The sequence below is a fragment of the Rhinolophus hipposideros genome (genome assembly GCF_964194185.1).
Source record: "Rhinolophus hipposideros genome assembly, chromosome: 25".
NCBI classification, from domain to species: domain Eukaryota; kingdom Metazoa; phylum Chordata; class Mammalia; order Chiroptera; family Rhinolophidae; genus Rhinolophus; species Rhinolophus hipposideros.
In genome coordinates, this window is record NC_138071.1 from 18,205,772 (window position 1) to 18,223,578 (window position 17,807).

The window sequence follows — 17,807 nt, forward strand, 5'->3', positions numbered from 1 at the left end:
GGGACTGAGTAGCCCTGCGGCTTGTGCAACCTACTGAAGCCTTTTCTCCTGAAAAGCCCATGAGGTGGCCTTCATGGGTGGTTTCTGTCCAGCTCGGACCAACACCCACGTGTCCTCCACTGAACACCAGCCTGGTAAGATATGCAAAAGCTGATGTCAGGGCCCATTCATGTAAATATCCCTTCCCCCGTTTTCTGCCTCCACGTTCCTGTAGAGAAATTTTCTTTCTGGGAAGTAGAGTTCTAGATTATGAGAGCTGGAAGAAACTCGAGAAGAAACTGATGTCCAGAGAAGGAGGGAAGCTGCTGGGTCCACGTTCCTCATCTCAGTGAATGACACCCACCTTCTCCAAACACCGAAGCCAGAGCCCGGGTCTGCTACATGCAATGCTTCCCAAGTCCCGCCAACGTCACCTCCTAAATATATCTCATGTGTGTCCAACTTCTCTAATGGGAGCCAATGTATTAGGTTGGTGCAAAAGGAATTGCGGTTTAAAAGGTTAAAAATAATGGCAAAAACCGCAATACCTTTTGCACCAACCTAATGTTCACTTCATCTCAGCCACCTGCATCGTTTCAGTTTCCTTATGATTTGATGCACGGCGTCTGGATAAACTCCTAGAACATAAATTCAGTCCTATCATTCGCAGGACTCACCCATGTCCTGAGAACACAGTAAAACTAATCCTTAGCAAGGCCTCTTATGTCCTCCATGACCTGGCTCCCCAGAGCCCCATTGCTCACCACTCCCCTCACACAGTGTCTGGCACACGCAGGAGTCATTCCAGGAATAGCAGTTGTATTTAATCAGATTATCCAAGTTTATTCAGCACATCTCAGTCATTAACTTGTGACTCTGAACTCTCAGGCCAGGTCTTTGCCCTCAAAGATATTGATTTCAACACCCCCCCTTCCACTGGCCAAGATTCTGACTACAAAGTAACAGGAGGTGTCTGGAAGCAGGACCACGTTCTGATCTCCTCTACAGAGCCCAGGGTGGACAACCACTTGCTGGGCAGACCCTCCCCCATGGCAGGGAATGCTGCTGTCATCACCACAGGGGGTGGCACGGAGCTGGCTTTTCTCTACAACTTTATAAATCTCATCTCCATTTCGGAGGGTGACAACTGTCCCTCAGAGAGGGGTACAACTGAACCCAAGTCTTTGGCCTCCATCCTTGTTTTTAAAGGGACCCAGGATTTTGCTTTCATTCGGGTACAATGAGGTCAACAAATCAGGAGGTGACTGACTGCCGCTGACAAGAAAGTTTGTTACTCACAGCTCCTAAGAGGAGGGGGCCCAGCACTCCATGCAGGGCCACTCAGAGAAGCACCAGGGTCAGTCAGGAGGAAGAAGGAGTCAGGTAAAAGCCTGGGCAAACCTTGTATTGTGGACTTTGCACAGAGGGATGAGCGAGGCAGGGCAGTAGCTGAACAGGCTTAGGATCGGCTTGTTTGAATAATTCCGTCAAGCTGTGGGGCATAGAAGTGGTCACTGTTTGTCTGGTATCTGGCCCTGGGATAATTAGGGCAGGGGGATAGAGGCTTGGCCAGATAAAGGAGGGTGTTGATAGTACCACAGGGCTCTGGATGGGTTGGTTTGCCTATGAAAGCCATGCCCACAGGGGAGTCCTCTGCTACTTCTGAGAATAGGCTAGCCCTGGAAGCAGCAGTCTTTCCCTGGTCAGAGAGCCCCAAATGCCAGAGCATCGAGAATACAGAAAATAAGAACATATAGTTAACACAATGCTACATGGAGAGGTTTTGAGTTTCTCACAAGCACATGAGATCACCCAATGATCCTACCTTTGTCACTCTCCCCTTTGTAATGACCTCAAAAGTCCCTGCTTCCAAATAAAGGGTCTGTGGAGAAAGGCAAAGGAAGACTTCTGGGAGAGGGAAGTGAGAGTGTTAAATAAAACCTCTCTTTGCCATTCTTTCTAAGTAAGCTTTGCAGCCTTGCAGAGAAAACACACTGACACAGGAGCTGCAAAGAAGAAAGAGAAGGTGCCAGAGATCTCAGAGGAAAGTGAATGCAAAAGAGCTTAGCCTAAAAAAAGGGTCCCTGTGGCTGGCCACCTGCTTCTTATTCACTTGACTTTGTCTTTAGATCCAACGAGACAGTCGCAAAGGTCAGTCCTTACTAATGTCTCCTTCCCTCCCTTCAATTTGCTCTGGGTTGAATCAGGGTGTATAAAGGGCAGGGAGGACGGCTGCTAATATCAAAGCAGCAGCACAATTAGGCTTAGTCTTGGGTTCATGCAGAGGAAGCTACCAAAGGATTGCGTAAACAGCTCTGAAACCATAAATGGGAAAGTGGAAGAGACAAGTCCTGCTCAGGGCAACTGAAAAGTGAGGTCACCGGCCCCTTCCTACACTGAACTCAGAGGTCTAGTTGGTTGAGTATCTCTTGGAAGTTTCTTTGCAGAAGGAAACTCACACACCAGCATGAATTTACACACTCTCCTCCTGATACTGTCTTATTTTGGTGTTCTTCCTCAAGATCATGAAAGTACAAGGGGGTGGACCTTTATCTGCCCTGTATCTGATGTCCTGGAGACATCCGGAATCTGCCCCTGTTACTGTAGGGGATGTGAAGGAGAGTTTCCTGAGCAACTGCCATTCTCTGGACCAACACGCTAAAGGATGGCTGAGGTAGGCTCAGCAGGCCTCAGATGGGGTCTCAGAGTCCCGGGCCTCCAGCTCAACACACTTCTAAGACGGTCTGGTAAAAAGTGACCTCACTGGCCAGGACCCCTTCATGGACCAGAGGGTCTGTGGTGGCTGCTGTGGGTGTGTTTGGAGGGTAGGGGTGGGGGAGAATGATAAAGTTGAATTGGTGGAGCAGGCCGGGTAGAATCAAAAGGCATCGTAATAACAGGTTCAGCGATAGGTGTTTGGGGCTGTCACGTTAGATTTCAGGCTCAGACCACACACTGTGTAAGTGGACATGGAGCCTCGGAAGCCTTGGGAATTTGAAGTAATTGTCTTGGCATACAATGATCACGTCACAAGAAGAAGCCAGGACCCAGGCCGGGACAACCCTTTGTGATAAGAGCCTCCTGACTGAGCTGTAGCTCAGGTCTCGTCTTCCTGTCTCAGAAGTGGCAACCACCATCCTTCCCAGCGGAAGTCCCGACCCCGTTATCTCCTGGACCCAGAGTGAGTTGTTTGAACACAGCAGAGAATCCTGCTCCTGGACACTGAAAGATGACTAGCCCGGCACTCAGAATTGTCACTCAGCCTCCAATAAGTAGCCTTAAACCCGTTCCCAGGCCAATGACCCGCTCTGGGATCCCAGATCAGGCACTTGGCACATTAGAGAACAAAAGAGACGACAAAAGTCCAACAAAAAATGATTTGGGGGAGGAACAAAGGAAAACGTTCTGTGGGCTGGGCTGCGTGTTTGCTGGATCGCATGCAGCCAGGGAGGGCTTTCTGAGGGAGGGAGGCTGGAAGGAGCAGCAGCCAGGCTGTGAAATGACGGCTGGAGGGGTGTGGTGCTGAAGTCTCAGGGAGGTTAGCACTTGCTCTCTCTGTGGGGTCACCCCTGTGTGTCCCCACTGAAGTGGCTCAGGTTGCCATTCACAGGATGGTTCCAGGGGGTGGGGGGGTTGGGGGGGTGAAACTACGTCATGGAACCGAGGTACGGTGGAGGCACCTTTGTTGATTTTCCACTTCATGACACGCTCTCTTCCACAGTCGCTTTCTGGCATAGAGATAGGGAGTTGCTTCTCTTGACTCTAGCGAGGCCTGGGCAATAGAAGATGAAACAGATCTCGATTCCAACGCGGGGGCAGTGGGACCTGTAGAGGGACTTCACTGAGGTCACGGGGGACGCTTGGTTATAGAATCACTCCTGGGGTTTTCTGCAGTACTGGAGCGTGGTTAGCTCTCTTAATTCCGGCCGTTGCTCTGAGTCCCTGGAAGGAACCCCAGTGCCCAGGCCACTGCCCTCCCCCTCTCAGCTCCTACCTCGTCAAGACAGGCTCAGGTCCCTCTTTGGGCTCTTGGGTTACCTCTTTGGTGCTGAGTAGGAGATCAGCTCACAGGCACACAGCACGGAGTTGCCCTGGGGAGTCGATGCTGCCATCGGGACTCTCTCAAGGTGAGCATGAAGCTGCCATGCCAGGGGCGTTTCCCGATGGGAGCCACGCCAGGGCGTTTCCCATCAGCCCTCACATGCATTCTGGGTGCCAGTAACTCCTGAGCCCTCTGAGGATGGTTTCCACGAGCGGTGCGTGCCTGTCTCATCGGCCCCATCTTCTTTACCGTATGCTTCCTTCAGGAGACAGTACCAAGGAGCTTGTCCTGTGTAAGTGCCCCAACCGGTGAGGCTGAAAGCCCCAAAGCCTGGGCACACCGAGCACACACCAGCCCTGTGAGTGTGTGGGCCGAGGGGAGGTAGTTGAACCGAGCCCCCAGCACTCCTTTTCCTAGGAGCTCTTGCCACCGCCCAGCTCAGATGTTTGCAGAAGATGCTGTGGGGATGACAGGAAGATACGAGAGCTGGGGGTTGGCTGGCAACAGCTGCAAGCACTGTTCCACCAGAGCACCCCCACCACCTAATCTTACCATTGAGCTCAAGCGGGGTCTCGCATGGTAAGTAGCAAGGGAAGACTAATACCCAAGCCTGGGCTCCCAGCCAGCATTCCCTGACCGGACCCAGGCATCCCTTCCCTGTTCCCCCATTGGGGAAAGGGGAGGGGCGTCCTTTGTCTTATTACCTTGCAGCCTGCCAGAGCCTGGGGTGATAGAGAACAAGGGTAGCAGTGACATCCAGTGGAGACATACATACCAGTTCTCCCAGAGACAGGAAATGGCCTGCCCTCTTTTTCACCTGAATTCTGAATGGATCCCATCATGGGCTTTGAGTCCTGTCCATGGTACTGACAGCTTGGTACTGATGGGGAAGAAAGGCAAGCTGGGCTGGAGAGTGATGGAAAGACCTGAGAGCTGCTGCTTCAGGAGCCTCTGGGTCACAGCTCACACGGCTGCCAATCACATGTGACTTGCTCACTCTCCATACTTGGTTTCTTAAGGGAACTGGACTCAAGGAAGAGAACGTCACAAGAAGGCTGACTTCACAGCAAAGACTAATGAGGAATTGGATGACTCCCTGTCCCTATAAACCTTGAGAAAGAAGATAGGCTGCTTGCCATTGAACAGGAGCAATTGGGGACATTGTGACCCTGAGAACCACCCCCCCATAATATGTGCAGGGCCCAGGACATAAGCACCAATGGAGGCTTACGTGCCTGTGCCTACTTATTGAAAAGTTACAAACCAAGCTAACAAACTGGAATCAATGTGTCCTGCCATCCTGCCCTGACTAGTGTACCTACATATCCATCTGGTAGCTGCCTTGTGTACTTAGAATTCTCTGACACCTTGGAGTCTGTGCTCAAAGGTGGTGGCACAGGGAGAGCAGGCCTTGGCTCATAACTGGCCCCGACTTTCCTCACCATGAGAGCCTTGGGTGCCTGCAAGTGGACACCCATCTGCCCACCCTCCCCCAGGAAGGGCTGTCCTTAGCTGTGCCTCGGGTGCAGACCTGGGGAGAGGCCTGCACCTGCTGTGCAAATGGCCATTTGGGCAGGAAGGCCAGGGTCTTAGAGTGACAGTGTGGTCTGGAAGGGGCACTGTGGCTGCATGTGGATGTCTCCTTGGCCCCATAGACTGCTTGTCCCATGGGGAGAGGGCACACCCATAGGAGGGACACAGTGGGCCCCGCTAGCCACGCCTAAGGGTAATAACGGGAAGGGCAGCTCAGCCCCTTGCTGTGTCCTCTGCTGACAGGCGCTCAGCAGGTGGACCTGCGAGTCTCAGCAACGGCGCCTTCTGTCTTCTGTGCAAGCCTTCCCTCTCACCCCTGGTCTCTACTGCGCCGTCATTCAGACCCCAACCAGGAAATCGGCCATGCTCATCTGAGATCATTTACACAGGAGCAGGTGGAATATAAGGCAACTACAGTGGGCATGTAGACCCCTGGGGGTAGGGACAGTGGAAGAACTGTTTCCACCCTGAGGCCTGAGCACAAGGGGTCAGAGGAGCTGGAACCCAGGAGGAGAGCGTCCGGTTGAGCAGGATGGCCTGGGCAACACAGGGATAAACCAATCCAAGGTGCCTCACAGGGAAAGAACCCGGAGACTAAGATGATGGCCCCATTTTCCTTCCTCCCTCTAATTTCCTACTGGGGCTCCCCATGGGCCAAACTTAACCAAAGCCGCAGGCACAGGATGTTGATGAAGCCCAATTGGGTCGACCTCCCAGGGCCAAGCATAGGGTGGAAAACGTCTGCAGGGTCACACAGAAAATACGCAGCACAGACACGAAGTAATGACGCCGATAGAAATGATCAGCAATGGAACACGTAAGCTGGGCATTTGTGAACGGTCTGCTGTCATGATCAATGAAAACTGAAGACTTGATAATAATGTGAGTGTTTAATACTGTGCTGCATGGTGATTGGGTGTAAGTGGCATGCGCTCACATAGACCGTGCCGCACCAGGGTCCCCCAACTCCGAAAGGTCAAGAGTCTGCCCAGAGACACCCAGCTAAGTGTGAGGCTGGGAACACAACCCAGGTCCACCGCAGGGCCCGTGGCTTTCCCCACATCGCGCTGTAGTACTGATGCGTGAAGTCTACAAACTGGGTAGGGATGGAGAACAGGTTGGGGGGAAACGGAACCAGGTTTCATGCGTGTTGGGGGTGAAAGGGCAATGGACATCTGAGTGGAAATAGCCAGCCAGCAGCTGGACACACAGGATGACAGCCCATTAAAAAACAGTTGCTTGCGTGCTCTCTGTGCTTGAGCTGCAGACCCAGAAGTGGGAGAAGTCTATGCTTCCTCTCAACAGAAGCTGGCTTAGCAGCCAGATGTTTGCACACAGCCCAGGAAGAACATACTACCATGTCCTCCCATTTCCTTTTTCTAAGGACTTCCTTCCTTTCCCCACCCGCTTGCTCAGCTCCCTGACAACTGCCCCCCCCCCTGTGCCTTTCTCCCAGCGTCAGCGCACTGAGAAGGCCTCTGCCTGAGTTTATCTAAAACCTGACAACAAGCAACATACACCCACAAGGCCCACGTTCACAACGCAACATCATCAAACTTAGCCAGGCTAAACTGAAACAAAAGGAGAAGAAAATGAAAGGCGTGAAGCAAACTGGCTGCCACACTAGATGCTAAAATGGAAATCCTACACAGTTGCCCCTGAAATGTCATGTGATCGCGCCCCAGCGAGGAGGGGATTTTCCTGAGTGTCTGTCATGAGCCGCTCTCCCAGCCTGTGACTTGGCTCAGCTGCAGGCTCCCCGTGGATAGTGTTGATCTGAATGGGAAATGTGCCAGCTTTTTCATCCTTCCCGGCAGGCTCCTTAATTAACCTGCTGATGCTGTTTTGGAGCAGAGCGCTGCCTCCACTATTTTTAGCGGCTGGTACGAAGACCCCACCTGTCCCTTAGCCTGTCTGTCCTCATGCGTGACTGGAATGTGGGCAGCATGGCTCACACAGGAAAGGAACGCTGCCTCTGTGAGGCATCCGGGAGAATCTCGCCTCGTTTCTGTACGGCTCTTTGGCCCCATCGCCTCTCCCAACCTCCCCTGGAAGCCCCAGAGTTTCCAGATCAGCTCCTTCACAACTCCATCAATCCACACCATTGTCCTAAGAAGCCAGCCTAGGAAAACTTAGCAGACTGGACTAAGTACATGACAAGCTACATAAGTCACGAGGCTGGCAGCCCGGCCGGCAAGGAGACTAAGTGACACTGAGAGGTAGTGAGACATAAAAGCCAATACCAGTGCTGACCAGTTGTCCGGTCATATTCCCCAGTCACGCACAGCACCCCAGCCCTGGCCACTCCTCAGGCAAAGGAGTACCACAGTCACAAGCGTAAATGATTGGGAATGTATTAGAACAGAAAAGCATTTTCAAAACCCCTTCATCCAAACCCCTGATTTTATAGATGAGGAAATTGTGACTCAGAATAGAAAATGACTTATAATTTATTTCCTGTCACACAGGAAGTTAGAGGCTAGACAGAACCAGGGTCCAGGGTTTCTAACACCCAATTTATCACATGTCAACAATACTGAATACACAAAGTTTCAGTCCTGACAGAGTCAAGGTCCCATCTACGAAGAGAAAATCATTACGTTGTCGAAGAGCTTCTCCGGGGACATAAAGGGTGCCTCCTAAGGGCACCATCTTCACAGTATCATTTCTAATTACAAAAGAAAATTCAATTTGGTGTTTTTCTGTCTTCTTTAGTTGAAGAACTTCACATTCTAGGCTGGTGTAATGAGATGTGAGGTTTCACTGAAGACAGTGACACCCAACAATAAACCATAAATTGGGCTTGAATTGAAATGTTAAAAGTGAACACAAAGAGATTAAGAATGAAGATTAATGATAAAACTTCTAGTGCGATTTTCAAAGGAGGTGAAAAACATCATGTTTTAAATAAATTAGTTTCCACTGACTACTTCCATTTTTCTCATCCCATTCATTTCTTCCCTATCATTGCACTTCTACCTTCCCTCTGGAAAAGGTCGTTGATGACCTCCAGATTTCCAAATCTACCAGCTGTGTTCAGTCTTCTTTGTAACTGGCCTCTACAGAATTTGGTATCATTAACCATGACACTCCTTTCTCTCCTAGCTTCCCTGAACTCCCACTCCCACCCACCATGTTTTGTTTTTTTTTCTGTTTTTTCTTTTCTATTCTCCAAGGCCCCACTTATGACTTTTCCACCCCTACTCTTCCCTAAATGGTTTCAGGTCTGCTCTACCCACATACTGACTACTCCTAAACGTTGTCTCTAACTCTGTCCTCTTTCCTGAGCTCTATTGTTTGTTTGTTTTTTGTTTGTGTGTAAGAGTGTACATATATTTTTTCACTGGAGATTTGGCCTCATAAAATCAAACACATCAGGGATGGCCCAGTGGCTCAGGTGGTTAGAGCTCCATGCTCCTAACTCCAAAGGCTGCTGGTTTGATTCCCACATGGGCCAGTGGGCTCTCAAACACAAGGTTGCCGGTTCAACTCCTCGAGTCCCACAAGGGATGGTGGGCAGTGCCCCCTGCAACTAAGATTGAACACGGCACCTTGAGCTGAGCTGCCGCTGAGCTCCCGGATGGCTCAGTTGGTTGGAGCGCGTCCTCTCAACCACAAGGTTGCTGGTTCGACTCCTGCAAGGGAAGGTGGACTGTGCCCACTGCAACTAGCAACGGCAACTGGACCTGGAGCTGAGCTGTGCCCTCCACAACTAAGACTGAAAGGACAACAACTTCAAGCTGAATGGCACCCTCCACAACTAAGACTGAAAGAACAACAACTTGACTTGGAAAAAAGTCCTGGAAGTACACATTGTTCTCCAATAAAGTCCTGTTCCCCTGCCCCAAGAAAATCTTTTTTTAAAAAAAATGAAACTCATCATTCTCTTCCTCCTGAACCAACATGTACACAGTCATCCAACCAAAGACCTCTATCATTTCTGACCCCTCTCTTGCTTGAGCTCTTCATTCAGACATAAGTCCTGCCAATTATCTCTCAGAAATGTCTCTTAAATTTAAATTACTCTTATTGGGAGAAAAAAAAAGGAAAAGAAAAAAATGTAATTACTCTTTTTCTCTTTATCCTCATTATCTCAATTCAGACTCATGCACACTTTCTTAACAGGATGACTTTTTTATTGTGGTAAAATGTATATTTTTACATACATAAAATTTACCGTTTTATTTCCTTTTGAGTGTACAATTCAATGGCATTAAATATATTCACATTGTTATGCTATCTATCTCCAGAACTTTCCTATCATCCCAAATTGAAACTCTATACCCATTAAATAGGAACTCCTCATTTTCCCTTCCCCCAGTCCCTGGTAACTGCTATTCTACTTTTTTTTTTTTTCTCCAGTTTCGATGGATGCTGTTCTACTTTCTTTCTCTAAGAATTTGACCATTTTAGGTGCTTCATATACGTGGAATCATATAGTATTTGTCCTTTTGTGTCTGGCTTCGTTTCAATAGCTTTTCAGCTGGTTTCATTACATCCAGTTTTTCTTCTCCTCCAACTTCCTTTGTATTGTACAATCCAAATTACCTTTCTAAGATATGAAAAGACCTACTCTTCCACATTGACTTCAGGAGAAAGCCTACACGCCTTAGCATGGTACTCAAGGCCTCTCATCAATCCGACCACAACCTACATTTTCCACTTCACCTCTTGCTACTCCTCCAACAATACCTCAATTACACCTACAACCTGGTAAGCCCTTTCCTGCCTTTCTCATTGTTCCCTGCCACCTTCCCTGCTTGGAATGCCATATCCTCTCCATGTTCTGTGTCCTCCTCCAAATACTTGGTCTTCACTTAGCAAAACTGACTCATCCTTTGAAGCCCAGCTTCTGTGTTTCTTTCCCTGTGAAGTTGGCCCATGATTGAACTAAACCCTCCTTTTAACAGGTTACTCCATCACTCTGCACATCTAGGATTTATGAACTTGTCGTTATGTCTTATATATTTCTCAATCAAAAAGCTTTAAGATATATACATGTCAGTCTCCCCTTTGGGCTTGTGATTTCCTAGGTGGTCAGGAACATGTCTGTTCATCCTTGGCAATCTAGCTGGTGGGTACTCATAAATATATGTTCAAGGAACAAAATATTCATCCATCTATACCGGGGTTAAAACCCAACCTTCTCTGATATATAAGGGCACATTGGGTGGTCCCTAAAAGACTTCTTAGACACAGGATCCAAAATACACTTTAGATACCCTGTCACATACCATATAGGAATAACTTCTCCCAAAGTGAAAAGCTGGGATAACAGTTGTTATCCCCACAGTTGGATGATTAGTATCTCTTTAAGTGTCAACTATAAGAAGAGTAATTAAACTCAAAGTTGTCATCTTGACAGTCTGAGGCAATCACACCCAAAGTATTGGCTTTCCCCCAGGAGGGTGGGTAGCAGATGTCAAACCTGGAAGCCACTTGAATTAAAAGTCTCTTGAAGGGAACCTATGGATGCTGTTCCCAGGGGGAGTGACGTCCAGAGAGCAAGATGGCCTGTGTGCTCTGCCTAAGGACTCCCTGACGAACCTTAAAGAAATCCATGTGACCAAAAGCTTATGCCCTTATTCTCAGCCACCAGCCTGAAGCTTGACAGCAGGATTGCGTGAGGAGAAATTATTTTGCAGCAAATTATTATACAACCATTCTTTGCACTTGTATTGTACTTGAGTTTTCAAAGCACTCTCATTTACCATGTTTCATTTGAGTCCCGCTGCCACTTGAGTATAATGATCTTGACGTGTAGATGAAGAAATCGAAGCCAACAGTACCCTTACAGTCTTCTCAAGGCTGTAGAGTAAGCAGGACACTTTTTGCTGTTTCATATCAGAGGTCTCTCAACTACAGCCTGCAAATCTCCAGGTTATTTAAGGTTATTAATACATAGGTTGCAAATATTTTTTTCTAGTCTGTGTTGATCTAATTTTGTTTATGGTGTTTTGTTTTCTAAATGTCTTAAATTTAGATTTACTGCATTGATCAATGTGTTTCCTTTTGGGTCTTGTATTTTGCTTACAAATTCTTTCCGTACCTCAAGGTTATAAATATATTCTTCTGCTATTTGGATATGACTGTATATTCACGACTGGACTGTTTGTTTAATGGTCATCTCTACCACTCGAGTATGAGTTCTAGGAAAGAGGATGTCATGTCTGTTTTATTCCCAGCTCTATCCATAAAACATATCACGGCCTATACTCTACTCAACAAATGTTTAGAGTGAAGACGAAAAGGGGGGGGGGGATGATGTTATCTCTAATTCTTTAATTCCAAGTCAGTCTTCATTCTGTAATCCACAGCAATTGGCTTCCAGTACCAGCACTGGATTAAAAGCAATCCCTTGAAGATCATTACTGATCTCCTGCCCAGGTAATGTAACAGCAGCCCATCATCCAATGCTTCCTAACTTTCCTCATTCATTCAAACTGAATATCAAGCAGTGTGCTAAGCCCTGGGTGTATACAGACAAAAACAAACATCCCTTCATCAATTATTAACAAGAAAATACAGATACCCCTGGAAGAAATCCATATATGGAATTTGGCTATTGTGACATTTATAAAAGAATTCTGTGAACAAATTTTACACTTACAATTTCTGGGTCTTGACAATTCATGCAATAATCCCAGAGTAGTCATAAAATCTGAAATTTTGGAAGAAACTTCAGGGATCATTGAGGAGCCCAACTTCTTAGCTGGTGTGGCATTCCCCGTATGGCTCTGTCCCCTGACAACAGGCTGTGTAGTTTGTGGGCACAGCTCCATGGGCACCAGGCCCTTTCCCAGGAGACTCAACCATGGTTTCAGAGCGCCCCCTACTGTTGGCCTCCTGTGAGCGCAAACCTCATGGTGAGCAGATACCTCCACCCTTCCCAAAGCCTCAACCCCAGGATTCTCTGCCTTGTCGGCAAAAGCTCCCGTAATCTCCACCACCTCCTTTCCTTTCTTTTGCTTTAATACGGATGAGCATTTCTGGGCAATATCAAATTATTGTGATTGGGCCCATCCCAGGTATATGCCAACCTCCAACTAGGCCCTTGCCGCTTGCTTCACACTCCCTTTATCTATTTATTCTTTTACCTTCCTGCTATGTTCCCCAAAGTGGTGGTTGCACAGTTAGTAGGTTTTCAAGCTCCAAATCTCGGTTCTACTTTCAGCCCCCTGATTATACTGATCTTATAGGTTCCTTTAACATTTCTTGTCTTTACCTCAAAACCCTCTTTTATTTGCTCCTATCTTGGAGGGAAAAGTGTCTCTTTTCCTAAAGTAAACCTCCTCTCAATTCCATTCAAGTTGGCTTTCTTGTTCAAATTTACTTTTTCAAATAGTTTTGTTTTCTCTGACTTCTAACAGGTTTTTGACTTCCTATGGGGCAGTTGTGGGGGTCGGGTAAGAGCTTTCTTTACTATGCTTTTGCTTTTTCAAATTGTGTTGTCATTATCCCTTCATCCAACTTCTTTGCAGTATGTTATCTCTAATTCTTTAACTCCTAGTCAGTCTTCATTCTGTAATCTACTGCAATTGGCTTCCAGTACCAGCACTGGATTAAAAGCAATCCCTTGAAGATCATTAGTGATCTCCTGCCAACAAAATGTAACTAGTACCCCGTCATCCAATGCTTCCTCCCTTTCCTCATTCATTCAAACTGACTATCAAGCAGGGTGCTAAGCCGTGGGTGTATACAGACAAAAACAAACATCCTTTCGTCGATGAAAGCATAAATAAGGTACAAAGTGAGACAGGACCATCTGAACCTGCCTGGGCGTGTGAGGGAAAGCTTCAAGGAGCAGATTGCCACACGTAGGAATGGTGCACACATTCCAGGTTGAGAAAACATAAATGCAAGGAACAGAGGCACAGTCACATGAAACAGAGGCTACCATTCTGTTATGGGAGGAGAGCATTGGGTGCCACATCAGCAAAACTTCAATTTCATTATGAAAGCATTGGGGGGAGGGCTGGAGAGTTTTGACAGGGAAGTGACATGACCTATTTTAGATGCTCTAAACCCCAGGTGCCAGCTTGTCTATTGACAGTGAATTGTCAGCCCCACACTCTTCCAACTGGATCCCAGGCTGGATTCTGCTGATACGAGGCATGTAGACGAAATTTGAAAGGTGGGAGAGAAGAAGCCATACTTTGATAGGTGGCAGCGCTGGACAGGTGGTTGGCCACTGGCAAATGCGGGGTTCTGATAGCTGCTTCCCAGAGAGTTAAGGATCACCACATTGGTGCTGCAGGCCGGTGAGGGCTCTTGGGAGGCTCTCTTATGACTCCTGACTCCAGATCGCCTGATCTTTCCTCTCCCAGCCCTTCTAGTTGTGAAACCCCTTGTTTCCTGATGACTACCACTTTGAATAATTCTTGCCTAGAAACACTCCTGCATGGACACCATACACTTAGTTCTTTTCAGACCACTCATCTCTATTTTCCCCAACATTTCTATCTCACTTCTCTCCCCTATAAAGATGACTCCAAAACAATATTTCTACTTCTGGCCTTTCTCTTAACTTCCACACCCAAATTTCCAATTATTTCCTGGACACGGCCACCTGGATGACCTGCTGAAACCTAAAACTCAACAAATCCAAAAATAAGAATCATCTTCCTTTTAAACCAGTTCCTTTTCATGAGTCCACATTTCTTTCAAGCACAATATGCAATTATTTATTCCAGTTATCTGGCTCTCAAAACCAGTCATCCTACATTTCACTCTCATTCGGGTAAAATATTATTTGAGAGGCTACCATGTGCCATTGGTGGGAATATATTAGTTAACAAGCAGATTTTCCCTGCTCTTAAAGAGCTTAGTCTAGTGGAGGATCTAGGAGAAACCTAAGTTCTGAAATTGTTTTTCTTTTATCCTTTAACTATATCCAACTGCTTGCAAAAATTTAAGATTCTGAAATACCTCTTGCTTTCCCCTCTTCCCTTTCTCCACCCCGTTATCAACCGATAACTTTCACCTGGACTATTTTTCTAGTTTACTAGCTATACTTTTTACTGTATCATGGAACTTTTTTATGTTTTGGTAAAACATCTATGCACATATCATATTTTATAGACCGTTACAGGGGGTCATTGACAGACCTTTTGAGGTTAAACCTTAGATCCCTTGGAATTTTTTCATTAGTCCAAAGAACTCCACTTTGGTCTCTCCCCCATCTTCACCATTCCCACCTAGGATTGTATATTTATAAAGCACAATCCTATCATGTCTCTCCCCTGTTTAGAAATGGGCTCATTTCCAACAAAAGCAGTGCTCAATCCACCTTCAGACCTTCTCTCTCCCAAGTCCCCTACACAAGCCCCAGGTTCCTTCCAAATCGGGATGCAATCCCTAACCATGCCCTATGCGATCTCATCTCAAAGGTTTTCTTTGCTCAGGCTGCCACCCGCCACCCCCACCCAAGTCTCAACTTATCCAAAGCTCTCACTTCTTTGACATTTTGTGCTTCTGACACCCACATTCAGTCTTGTTTTAGAGTTAACTATCTAAACTTTTTCAGAGTATGAGAGCAGACATCATCTTATCTTTGTACCTTCTGAAGCACCTGGCATAATGCCCAGCCCAGAGTAGATGTTTGACACAAAATTAAACTAAATTAAACCCCAATCTGTCTTTCACATCTTATTCCAGTTGCAGCCTTCTTCCTATTTCCTCTACCACATCACTGTCCTTAAATATTTGAAGACAATTACCTGTCCTTTTTCTTGATCTGTACAAAATCCAGAAGATACTGGCTAACTTAATAGGCTAGTTCAATGTAAACAAAACTCAATATGAGCACAAAATAGTCAAGAAGTCCTTAAGGGTTCTATTTTCCAACCATCCTCTGACTCAAGTCTATGATTTGTGATAAATACATTATCTCTTCATACCCTTTCTTCCACCACCGTTTAGCTAAAATAAGGGGGAGACATAATACCACCCTTACCTTCGTCATTTTATAAACATAAAAAGAAAGCTGGCAAAGTACTTGGAGCTTTGAAACAGAAAGGGAGCATAACCAAAGTCACAGATAAATGTAGTTGACAATGGGTAACAATTAGTTCTAGCTGTGCTATAAAATCTGTGTGACCTAGAACAAAAACCCAACTTCTTTGGGCCTGTTTGTCTACTTTTGCATATTATGGAGACTGATAAAAGCCAAGAAATTCATGCTACTGAAACAATAAAAAAATCTTTATTTTAAGTGTTTTGGACTATATGTAATATATCAGGCATTTTATAATCATTTTAGTTTTGCAAATACTAAAGCTGAAATTAAGAAAGCCACAGATTGATCCAAGATGGCAGAGTAGATAAACGCTGCCTCATCCCGTGAACACATCAAAATTACAGCAAAATTATAAGACAATCAACCCGGAGAATTGTCTAAAGTCTGGCTGAACAGAAGTTTTATAACTAAGCATATAAAGAAGCCACAATGAGACTGGTAGGAGGGGTGGAGACGTGGAACAGGCCCCAAACCTCCGAGTGGAACATAGAAATTGGGAAGGATATCTTAGTCACGGAGGTTCCCCCCAGAGAAGCCAGAGACCCCACTCCCATAACGGTCTCCTCAGCCCAGAGTACTGGTGCCAGGAAGAGGAGCCCCACAACACCTGGCAGCGAAAATAGTTGGGATTCCGACCATCTGGGTGGGATAAAAGGCTGTAGGAAGCCCAGTCTTACAAGTACTCACCCAAGACTCTGGCAGTGGGACGTGAGTCAGGGGACATTGGAGACATACAGGGGGCAGACTGAGGCATGTGGCTTCAGGCAAGGGCTGGAAGACAGTCTCCATTCTCCCTGTGTGGTGGTCCTCCTCTGGTGCAGCCAGAAGGCAGGCACCATCTTTCCTGTGTTAAGCCCGCCCCCACAAGCCAAATCGGAATCTGACTGGCCTGGTGAGCTCTGCTGCTCCACCCTGGAGACTCACTGAGCCGCTGCCTCACCCAACTCCATACCGTGGGAGGCTTTAGCAGAAGTTGAACCTCATGGGAGCCAGCAACCAGCTGCAGGCCTCGGTGTGTCCTGGCTTTTTGCAGAGCTACCCCAGACCTGGTACTGGTGGCAGCCATCCTCAGGTCACAGCATGGCCTCTCCCACGTGCCTCCAGGTACAGCACAGGCAGCAACCAACCATGGATCGCTTTGAAAAAAGTTATTTCATGAAGATGTAAAAAGAAAAAAAAGCTGGGGTAGCAATACTACACCAGACAAAATAGATTTTAAAACAAAGTCTGTAACAAGAGAAAAAGAAGGACCCAGGAATCCCATTTCTGGGTCTTTATCTGAAGAAACCCAAACACTACTCCGAGGGGACATGTGTATTCGTATGCTCATTGCAGCATTGTTTACAATGGCCAAGATGTGGAGGCAGCCTGGGTGTCCATCGATAGAAGAATGGATAAAGAGGAGGTGGTACATATATACAGTGGAATATTGCTCAGCCAGGGAAGGGGATGGGTTCTTGCCATCTGCAGTGGCATGGAAGGACCTGGGGCGTATTGTGCTGAGTGGAGTGTCAGACAGTGAAAGACAGATGCAATGTGATTTCGCTTGTATGTGGAATCTACAGAAGAAAATTTACAAACAAAGCAGAAACACACTCATAGATACAAAGAACATTTTGCTGAGGAGGGGTTGAAAGGGTGGGTGAAAAACGGGAAGGGATTAAGAAGTATAAATTGGTTGTTACAAAGTAGTCATGGGAATGTAGGGTATGGCACAAGGAATATAGTCAATAATTATGTAATTGTAATAACTATGCTTGCTGTCAGAAGGGTACTAGATTTATCGGGGTGATAGATGGGATAGGGGTTGGAGACAGGGTGAAAAAAGTAGAGGGATTAAAAAGAACAAACTGGTAGTTACAAAATAGTCACGGGGATGTCAAGCATAGCATTGGGAATATAGTCAATAATATGGTAATAACTATGTATAGTCCTAGGTGGGCACTAGACTATTCATTGGGGATCACTTCTTAAATTATACAAATGTCTAACTACTAGGCTGTAAACCTGAAATTAATACAAAACAACATTGAATGTTAATTGTAATTGAAAAATCAAAAAAGGGAGGGAAAAGGTGAAGGGGAATAAGAGGTCTGAATTTGCAGGTATAAAACAAATAAGTCATGGGATGTAATGTACAGCATTGGGAATATAGTCAATAATATTGTGATAGCGTGGCAAAGTGCAAATGATTGCTGGACTTACGGTGATCACATCTTTACGTATATAAATGTT